The sequence below is a fragment of the Callorhinus ursinus genome, unplaced genomic scaffold (assembly GCF_003265705.2).
Source record: "Callorhinus ursinus isolate GAN/ISIS: 27379988/994484 unplaced genomic scaffold, GSC_fseal_2.0 scaffold17, whole genome shotgun sequence".
In the NCBI taxonomy this organism is placed as follows: Eukaryota; Metazoa; Chordata; class Mammalia; order Carnivora; family Otariidae; genus Callorhinus; species Callorhinus ursinus.
Window position 1 is genome coordinate 33,728,364 of NW_027397079.1, and position 10,513 is coordinate 33,738,876.

The 10,513-nt window shown below is 42.2% G+C and overlaps 1 pseudogene; it reads right to left on the reverse strand.

Annotated features, from left to right (window-relative positions):
* Positions 1–258: 258 nt before the first annotated feature.
* Positions 259–10,513, reverse strand: part of LOC112834569 (coiled-coil domain-containing protein 22-like) — a 154,858-nt pseudogene continuing 144,603 nt past the window's right edge.

Genomic DNA, 10,513 nt, shown 5'->3' on the forward strand with positions numbered 1-10,513 from the left:
ATAGCTACTAGTTATTACTGGTACTTTCCCAACAATGTCAGCAGACCTGACTGAAAAACATTTTTTTTTTTATGTGGGTTCCATTCCCAGTGTGGAGCTCAACCTGGGGCGTGAACTCACAACCCTGAGAGCAAGACATGAACTGAGATCAAGAGTTGGATGTTTAAGTGACTGAGCCACCCAGGTGCCCCTGAAAAACATTCTTTTGACTACAGACAGAGCCCTTCATTTATTTGGGATCTAAGGTCTTAACCCCAGTGCCCTCTCCAATAAACTGCAACCAAGTTCCAATGCTCTAGACAATGACCCCAGATAAGGGTTGGGGTCAGGTGGGCAGGGGTTTGGGGCCAAGGTTATAGGAGGAGTTGTGCAGCCAACAGAGGTAAAGGCTAGGACAAGCGTTTGGCCATCGCCCCCAACATCCCAACTCCCTGCCCAAGGCCAGGAGCAGAGCAGTGCTGGGGGCTCCTCAGGCCTCTGGGACCTGCCCAAGGAGGCCAGTGTTCTCCTGGCAAAGGGCTCGGGAGTCCTCACAGATCTTCTCCAAGTTGCTGAGGGTCTTCTTCCCCATCTCCGTCTTGATCTGCTCCTCAAGGTCTCTAACTTCCCACATGATTGTGCCTGTATCCTCCATGGTCTGGATGAGCTGGCTGCAGTTCTCATGCAAGGCAGCTAGATACCTGTATGCCTTCTGAACAGCATCATCCTTCTTGGCATCCTTGAACACGAGCTCATCGGTCACAGCATACGTCCGGTCCAGCTTCCCAAACACAGAGTTGATTTCCTTCTGAAGCTCCTTTGTGTTCGACAAGATCTTAATGATTTCTTCCTTCTGCTTCTGGATGTTGCCCACAATCTCCAGGATGCGCTGAGTATAGGCCAGCCAGGACACGTCTCTAGGCAGGGTCTCCAGTTCTGACACCAGCTGTTTATAGACCTCCTTCTTCCTTTGGGCCTCTCTGGCAGCTCTGGTGCAGTTCCTGGATCTCTGCCAGCCATCGTGAAGATTCCAGCTTTCTGAAATCCTGGAGCTTTCAGAGGTGGAGGTACTCAGCCAGGAGAGGGACCCGGTGCTTTTCCCACTGACCCGCCAAGTGGAGGACCCGCTGGGCACTACTCTCTACCATGAGCTGCAGCTTGGCCAGGTTGGCAGCCCCGCCAGACAGCAGCTCCCCTGCACGGCTCTTCAAGCACAGGCCCTGCTCACTGAGCTCGCTCTACAAACGCTCGGTCTCCACCTGCACAAGGCTGATTCTCAGGGTCTTGATGTTGACTTCAACCTCTTCAGTGTTGCAGTTCACTCCCTCCAGCTGCTCCTGAAGAGACTCCACCTCCCGAGCGGCCTTCGTGTCCTGTTCTGGCCGCCGGGAGGTGGCCAGCACATCAGACACTTGGGCTGCCTGGACCGCAGGCTCCAGATGGAAGGTGAAGGTCTCTGAGTGTGTGAAGCGGAAGGCCTTGGAAGCACCAGTCCTGGCCCCAGCACCCCAGGCCTGCAGCAGCTCTCCCAGATCTCTGGCTTGTTGGGGAGCCCCTAGTCAGCCCTAGGTCTGGCGTAGATGCTCAGCCAGGTTCTTCTGCAGCCATTGCTGCTGAGCCCGTGTATCCTCCTGGGTGGGATGGCAGGGTGCTGGGTGGACCCAGCCCTCATCCCCAGGGCAGTCCTGGCCTGTGTGCTGGCAGAGCTGGATGGTATGGCATTCGAAGAGTGAGGCCACCCTCCTAGCAGGCTAGGGCACCTGGCCTGGTAGCAGCAGAGGACTTGCCTGGAACTCCCGGGGCTCCCCTCTGGAACTCAACTCAGGCATGACAAGCCTGGTGATGTGGAAAGGTTTCTGGGAGGCTGAGCCCTGGAGGTGCTGTAGCTTGGGAGTGCAAAGGAGGGGTGGCACCCAGAGCAGGGCCAGCTGGTCCCGGATTTGGCTCCTGATGGCCTGGAGAAGGATAGCTAAATCACCTGTAAGCTGATCTGCATCCTCAGAGGCATCAGAGGGGAGACGCTCAGCCAAGAGAAGCAGGTCCCAGAGATCAGGCTCACTGGGGTAGAGGAAGTTCTGATAGCCAAGCTCCAATGAATAGCCCAGGTCTATGCAGGCCTGAGCCAGGCTCATGGCCAGGCGGAAGCCGCTGGACATGGCCAGAGGTAGCAGGGGCCTGAGGCCAGAGCCCATGGCAGGTTGAGCACACGCAGGCAGTGGACCACAGCTTCTACAACCAACTCAGTGGTGAAGGCTCGCAGAGTCTGCACATCTGGAGGAACTGCTGTGCCAGCCTGGTGCAGGGAATGGATGAGGATTCGGTTGGCCTCCTCCGTGCTGGATCCGGGTTCAGGGTGGGGCAGAGGAAGAGAGGCGCAGCTGTTGAAACCTGAAAAACATTTTTTAGATGAGGATATATTTCCTAGAATATCTAAGATCTAGTGTTGTTTTACCAAAATTAACCACTTTGGCTAAAAGAGACCTCTGAGAATTTAAGGAGCCAAATTATCCATATACAAACACATGTTATCTCACTCAATAATCCTTTAATAGCATGTCCTAGAAAAACTACAAAACAATGTTTGATTCTTTCATACCTTATTAGCAAATGCAAACCCAAAGGTGAAACCCAGTGCATAACTGTCCTGTAGTATCGAAATCATGTGTAAGACATTGCTGAGTAATCCAGAGATCTGGACTCCTCCAAATGGCAAATACAGCTTTGCTTTGGAATGAATGATAACTATAATCCATTTAATTCACCCAAAATGTTTACTGAAACATTGTCTGACACATTGAGAATACAGCTACAAAAACAAGCAGCAGGAATGTTTCCTTCCTTGTGGGACTTATTTCCAGTGGGACGATATTAGTAGTAAATAAAACAGGCCAATGAGGAGTAGACCAGAGGGTGATCAAAACTATGGAGTAACAGCAAAGAATGAGGATGGGAATGCAGAGGCAGCAGGGGTGGGTGTAGGGAGAGGGCTCCTGCCATTTCACATATGGCTGTGAGGCCAGGTGTTCCTGATTGAGTGATATGCGAGCAGAAAGCTGAAGGAACTGAGCAATGAAGCCAAATCATTATCTACAGGGACAGCAGCACTGGCAGAGGAAACAGCACAGTCAAACATCTCAAGATAAGACTATGCTTGGCATGTTCAAGAAATATCAAGAAGGGGTCGCCTGGGTGGCTCAGTTGGTTGGGTGACTGCCTTCGGCTCAGGTCATGATCCTGGAGTCCGTGGATCGAGTCCTGCATCGGGCTCCCTGCTCGACAGGGAGTCTGCTTCTCCCTTGACCCTCCCCCCTCTCATGTGCTCTCTCTCTTTCTCTCATTCTCTCTGTCTCAAATAAATAAATAAATAAAAATCTTAAAAAAAATAAAAAAAAGAAAGAAATATCAAGAAGATTAGCATGGTCAAAATGGAACGAAAGGGGGGAGAGTTGAAGGAGGTGAGATGAGTGAAGTAGGAGGGGAGCTACTGTACAAAGCTGGCTTTTACTCTGAGTGAGATGGGGGACACCACAGAGGTCAGAGTAAGGAGGGTGTGGTCTGAAAGGACAACTCTGCTTACTGTGTTAACAGACTACAGGTGAGGGTCAGCTCTTAAGCAGGAAGACCAGTTAGAGAGCCATTGCAAAAATCCAAGTGAAAGATGAGAGTTTCAGGCAGGTGACTAGGGAGGAACTGGTAAGAATTGGCTAGATTCAAATGTATATATTTTGATGATAAGGATGCATGGTAGATTGCATATGAGTTGGGATAAAATAGAGGAGTCAAAAGATGGTTCTGTCCTAAGGATGAGGTTCCCATTTGTGGAGATAAAGAATGGGAGAGGAGCGTCTTTGGAGGAGGGGAAATCACAAACTTTGATTTGAGGCATGTCAAGTGTGAGATGCCTATTAAACATCAAAATATGTGCATTGGGTAGCCAGGAGGAAAGAAATAGTTACAGTTAAAGCCAGAGTTCATGGCCAGAGATGTAACTTTGCACATTAGCAAAGGGAAGGCACTTAGCACTCTGAGACTGGATAAGTCATCAAGGGAATGTGTAGAAATAGAAGAGAAAGTGCCAGGGAGAAAAGGAAGAACTCACCAAGTTGAGGAAGAAGCCACAAAGGAATTATGATTACAATATAAATTGTGCAAGCACAGTCTTTCTGTTTTAAGAACGTAATTCTATTTGTTATTTCCAGTTTGTGTGTCCTGTGACTATATGGATTACCTTTTTATGTAAACACTACTGATGCCAATGACTCCTGGCTGATTCAATATATATTTATTGAAGCACCTACTAAGTGCAAAGCATTCCTCCACCAGAACACAAAGCTCTTTTTCTCTAGGAATTTTGGACAATGATGAGATAGTGAATAGAGAAAAAGTTTCATGCTTATAGAAAGTTCTTTAACGGCCCAATCTTTGCACTAGCTTAGTGTGCAGTAGTTTGTAGGCACACCTCAAAAAGTGAAGCATGAAGACCCAAATGATGGGACAGAAGGAAGGCATAGATGAGTTACTGAAGTGAAAAACCACAATCCTCCTTCTCCATTTCTTCAGCAATATGCTGTGGCACACCGATTTTTCTCTAGACTCTGGAAATGCTAATTTAATAACTTTACTTTTATTCATTATTGTAATTATAAATTCATGACTGTAATTTTAAAGTCATCTTTTTTCTACCTTCTGCTCCAGTGACATCTGAATGCTATTGATTGTAAATGTCAAATTAAATTTCTAGGCATATTTTCCTTGTGTTGGGATCAATACATAACTTGAAGAGCTCCTTTGATAGGACATTGAAAGTTATTTCTCACCCATGTGACATTTTGGCTCTTTTCCCCATGAATATTTGTTAGATATTGGCAGCTTTCACTTCCTGGATGTTTACAGGGAAATATGGTCTTGCTTTGTAAACGTGAACTTCCAAACTAAAAAAATAAAAAATAAAAAGAGAGAGATGTGAGACCATGAATCATATGCATATTAATTTAACTTGAATAAACGCAATAGAAGAAAATCCAAATTTACAAAAGCTGATTAAGGTGCCCCAACTCTGTTAATTATTTATTGATTTTTTACAAAAGTATTCTTAGTTTTTTAATTTTCAATAAGTCAGTATAGGATTCCTTCAATCATTTAAAAATGCTTTACTTATAGCTTTTGATGTCTTTTTTGAGTCATAGTTACAGAAATCTAGAAAAATTGATTTGCTTAAACCATTACTTTCATATTTTAATCATTTTTTCATTCATTAATTTACTCACTCAATTGTAAATTGTATCAAACAGTATAGAAAACAGTATGTAGGTTCAAAAAAGTTAAAAATAGAACTACCATATGATTCAACAACCCTACTTCTGGATAAATACCCAAAGGAAAGGAAATCACTACCTCAAAGAGATATCTTCACTCCCATGTTTATTGTAACATTATTCACAATAGCCAATATATGGAAACAACCTAAGTATCCACTGATAGATGAATAAAATCCCAACATTTGTGACAACATAGGTAAACCTGGAGGACATTATACAAAGTGAAATAAACGAGACACAGAAAGACAAATATTGCATCTCATTTATATACATGGAATTAAACAAAGCTGAATTCATAGCAACACAGAGTAGAGTAGCGGTTACCTGTGGCTGGAGTGCGGAGGAAAATGGAAGATTAAAAAAGAACTAAGAAAGAAAATAGAGTAGTGGTTGCTAGAAGTTGAGGGTAGGAGGCATTACTGAGAGTCATTTCTTAATAGGTGCAGAGTTCAGTTTTGCAAAATGAAAAGAGTTCTGGAGATGGATGGTGGCGATGGCTGCACAACAGTATGAATGTACTTAGCTCCACTGAATGGTACACCTCAAAGTGGTTATGATAGTAAGTTATATGTTATGTGTATTTACCACAATAGAATATAATAATTTACCCATTAAAAATTAAAAAATAATAATTTCCATAAGTATTATTGAGCATCTAAACTTGAGTCAGCCAGGCTTGGGTCTTGGGTCTATAGGAGAGAGAACCCCCACTCCCACCCCATCAGGAGTGGTAGGGCCAAAGAGACTCTTGAAACAATATTGACTACAGTGGGTCTTCACATGGTCTGCTGAATGCTATCTAATGGAGACCCTTCATCCACTTCCTCTGTGAAATCCCCGATAAAGTCAACATTTCTTACTCAGATGTTTGAGTGAATTTCCTTGGGGAAAAACCAAAGAAGAGGTGACAAGTTCTTTGTCCAAGGTTGGCATGGGCTAGAAACAGAGACTGCTCATACCCAGAAGCTGGAAGAGCATTGTCCACCATAGTTGCCCTCTATTAAAACACTTCTCACGTGAGAAGGTAAATCATTGTCCAAATATATTCTGCTCCTGAATGGTAAGGTGTACTATTTTACTTGCAGCTCCAGGTGACTGGTATGGTGTCTGGCCCTCACCCTTATCCCATAGATAATTAGTGAATACTCCACAGACTGAATGATTGTTGAACATTTCTGTATTTTCCATTCAAGAAGTAGCAGGCATTTCCTCAGAATTACAGCTGGTGCTGACATGAGATGGAATTGTGAGGAGGGCACAAGCTGACCGAAGCAGCCAATTCAGGCACTGAGGCTAAAGGGCATATTGAGGGGGACCTGGCTCCTCCCACAGGTAATGTTGGAGACCATGGTGTATGCTTACCCTCACTGAGACTCAAGCAGAGATAAGCAACAAACCCAGAGACTGATGAACTAAGATGATGGCAGCTACTGAGGATGGTAACTGACATTTTTGAAGGAAAAAAAAAAAAAGGAAGACAGCACTTTTGTTATCATATGGCTCCTCATCTTCTCTTCCCATCCACCATGGTCTTCTCCCTTCTCTTATTCCGTAGCACTTTGGGCTTGCTCTTCCAAATCAGTCAGTGGACATGGGGAATACATTTGAGCTTATGCTTGTCAAAAACCAATGTGGAGGAAAAAGTGGATTCTAAAAAAAAGCGCTGGCTTGTGTTCTCATCAAAAAACAGATACAAATATAAGGCTAGTATGCTTTTCTTGAAAATGGGACATTGCAGTTTTTAAAGACTTCAAATAATTTTAAACTAAATTTGCACAGCAGCCTCTTGAGGTAGAGAGAGGCAGGATAGTATAACAAAAAGAAAATGGATCTGAAATCAAAAGGGGCTCAAGGGTATGTCCTAGCTGATCACATGTCAACTGTGGGGCCTTAGGCCCTACATATCTGAATGCTTTTAAGTCTCATTTTCGTGATCCATAAAATGGGGATTAAAATGATCTTTTCCTGGTAGAGTAAGAATTAAGTAAGAAATCTCTAAAACCCATAAAAATGTTTACTATATATTCATTAAAAATATTTATGGAACATCTGCCGTGTGTCAATAGATACAATAGTGAATAATGAAACAAAAATCTTTGTGAATTTTTTTTGTATTTGTGTGTGTGTGTGTGTGTGTGTGTGTGTAGGTAAATAAGAAAAATGTGCAAAATATAGTATGTCAGATGTGTAAGCAAGGAATACAGAGGGAGAATGCTAGGGAAAGAGAGACCTGTGATTTTAAGTAGGGTGAAGGGCAGGGGCCATTGGAGAATGAATGGTTGGGACACGAGCCTGCCAGGAACAGTGAGAACAAAATCCTAGTAGGGAGAATGTACAAGGCATGTTTGAAACAGCAAGAAGACATATGTGTTTGGAAGAGAAGAAGTAAGGAAGAGTATAGGTGGAGATATATGTAGTAAGAACAAGGTGGGACCTGACCTTGTAGGGTTTATGGGCAATTATCAGACCTTTAACCTTATCTCTGGGAAGGGCAGATATCGTAGTAAAAGAGTGAAATGCTGGTTAAAGAACTGAATCCCAGGAAAGTCGAAAAATTTCTAAAGATTACATATTTGATTCCACCTGGGATTAAACCCAAAACTTCTAAACCTTCATTGAGAGGAAATGAACAAGGTAAGATCTGTTCACTGTGTGTGTGCATTCAAGTCAGGCAGGAAGGAGGTATTACAATGCTCCTGCAACCAACACTCTTCAGAATGGATATGCCACATCATGTGGGTCCACCTATGAGAATTATACTCTATTCTAGTGTGAAGAAAACAGCCCAAAGAGTTGTCTTTGCCCTCATTGAATTCAATCACACTATTGCATACCTGTGAAGCTGGCAATCTAGCCACTAACAGCATCTTACTTTCCTGCTCAATTCTGTATTATGGAAAGGGCAAGCTATTTCTCAGTACTTAAGGCCTACTTTCAAATAGTGGTAACTGTAGTTTCTAACACTCTGCAAGGAAGGCATTTCTAAAGCAGCTATCAAAAATACATATTCATTTAGTTATTGAGAATGTAAAAGCAATACCTTCCTTCTACCTGTGGGGAATATCATTTTTCCAGCTGCAATTTGTTCATAAAAGAGCAGTATTTGTGCCAAGGACTCAAGTGAAACAAATGTCCTTCTTGATGGGAAGTGTCCACACTAATTCAGAGCTGTAAAATAGGAATTTTAAATTCACCTTTCTGTGATTTGGCATTTGCAACTTCTACATAATTTAACTCATGTTGAGCTACATGAAAGGACTCAATGGATAGCGCTACACGATGAAATACCAGGCTGATGCTCAGAAATTTCCACTGTACCTTTCAAAGGTGCTTATTTCTGGAGTGTGCTGTTAGGCAACCTATCATCGTTCTTTCTTTGAAATGTCACCCTTGTTCTGTCAAAGGCTCCTGTCTGAGTGTCTGACTAACTTTGCAAATGTCTGACAGGAAATTGTCAGAAAAAGCTATAGAGGGGGATGTCTTTTGTCTCTAAGTGGAGGAGATGGTGATTTTTGGACAGGACAAATCAGCTGAACAAATGCTAGGTGAGTTCACCAACTCTTTTGAAAGGCATAAAGATAATGTCAGAGGGTTAAGCAATTTTCCAGTCCAACTACCCTCATGTAATTCTCTCAACATCACCTTCATCAAGTGACTCCAGATAAGCTTTCTAGAGCTTCTTGTGACTCTGACAGCTTGATGTCTCCTCAAGTGTTCAGGACTTTCTGATGTTAAAACTTCTTTACAAATATTCAGGCAAAATAAGAGAGAGATGCCATGAATGAGGTAGATTCCCAGGACAAATAGACTTGAACCTTTAACACAGAAAATGATCACCTAGAATTATCTATAACCTTTGGGAAGGATCCAAGTTGACAAATCCCTGTACAGATGAAAGAAATCAAAAGACCCTTCATGTTCTCTGTGCCTTTCTTCTCATTAACTCATGCTGAACATCTGAGCAAAACTATAGGAGAAAAGGCTCCTGAGCCTTCAAAGGGTCACAGCAGCATAGAATCTCAGTCTGAGAGCAAGTGAACTGCACTGACCTCATTGTTCTAAGTTCCTGACATCTATGTCTCCCTGCTGAGTGGTTATACACTCCACATAGAGCAGAGTAGATAAGTTCAACTCACATTAAAAAAAAAAGTTTCTTCACATTAATAAGAAAATGATGCTTTGAGAAGGAATAAAAGGACGTCTGGTTTTTGGTTCCAAATATAAGGAGCTTGGAAATCACCACTCCATACTAACAAATAAGAAGCTGAAGAACTCAAAAACCAACAACTCTTCTTGATCATTAAGAAACGGGAGGACACAGAGCAAACTACTGCCCCCAAGATTGGAGAGACAGACAGGTGAATACAGGGAATCATGGCTTCATGAAACAGAGATTTGCCAGTGAAATAACTGTGGGAACCAGTGCCAGGGTAGAAAAACTTGAGCTGTAATTATTATTATTCTTTAAAAATGAGGGAGAAATAAAGACTTTCTCAGACAAACAAAAGTTGAGAGAATTTGTTACCAGTTGACCTGCCTTACAAACAATGTTAAAAGAAGTTCTTTAAAAAGAGGGAAAATAATATAGGTCATAAACCCAGATTTACATGAAGGAAAAGTGTTGAAGAAGGAAAACATGAAAATAAAATAAAAATGTTCATATTTCTTATTCTTAATTGATCTAACAGATACAGTTTGTTCAAAATAATTAAAGCAAATATATATATATATATGTAAGTTCAAATAAAAATTAAATGAATGTCAGCTCTTAATACAACTATATAAATAATCACCTTGAATGTCAATTGTCTAAATGCACGAATTAAAGGAAAGGGATTTTCATAGTGGATCAAAAAATTTGACTCAACTATATTTTTTTAACCCTATAAGGAAATAATTATTCTGGGCAGAAATGACAATAATGACTTAATAATGAGTCTTACAACCCATGCAAAATTTCTATCTCCCCATTACTGAGGCCTTTTGCATCGCTCAGTGAGGTTTTCTGTTTTACATGTAGTGCTTGAGCACACCTTTCGTTAGGTTTACTCGCTGGGTTTTGCTGTACTATTTTTTTTTCCCCATCTTTTTTTTTTTAATTAACATATAATGTATTATTTGTTTCAGAGGTACAGGTCTGTGATTCATCAGTCTTACAGAATTCATAGCACTTACCATAGCACATATGCTCCCCAGTGTCCATCACCCAGCAACCC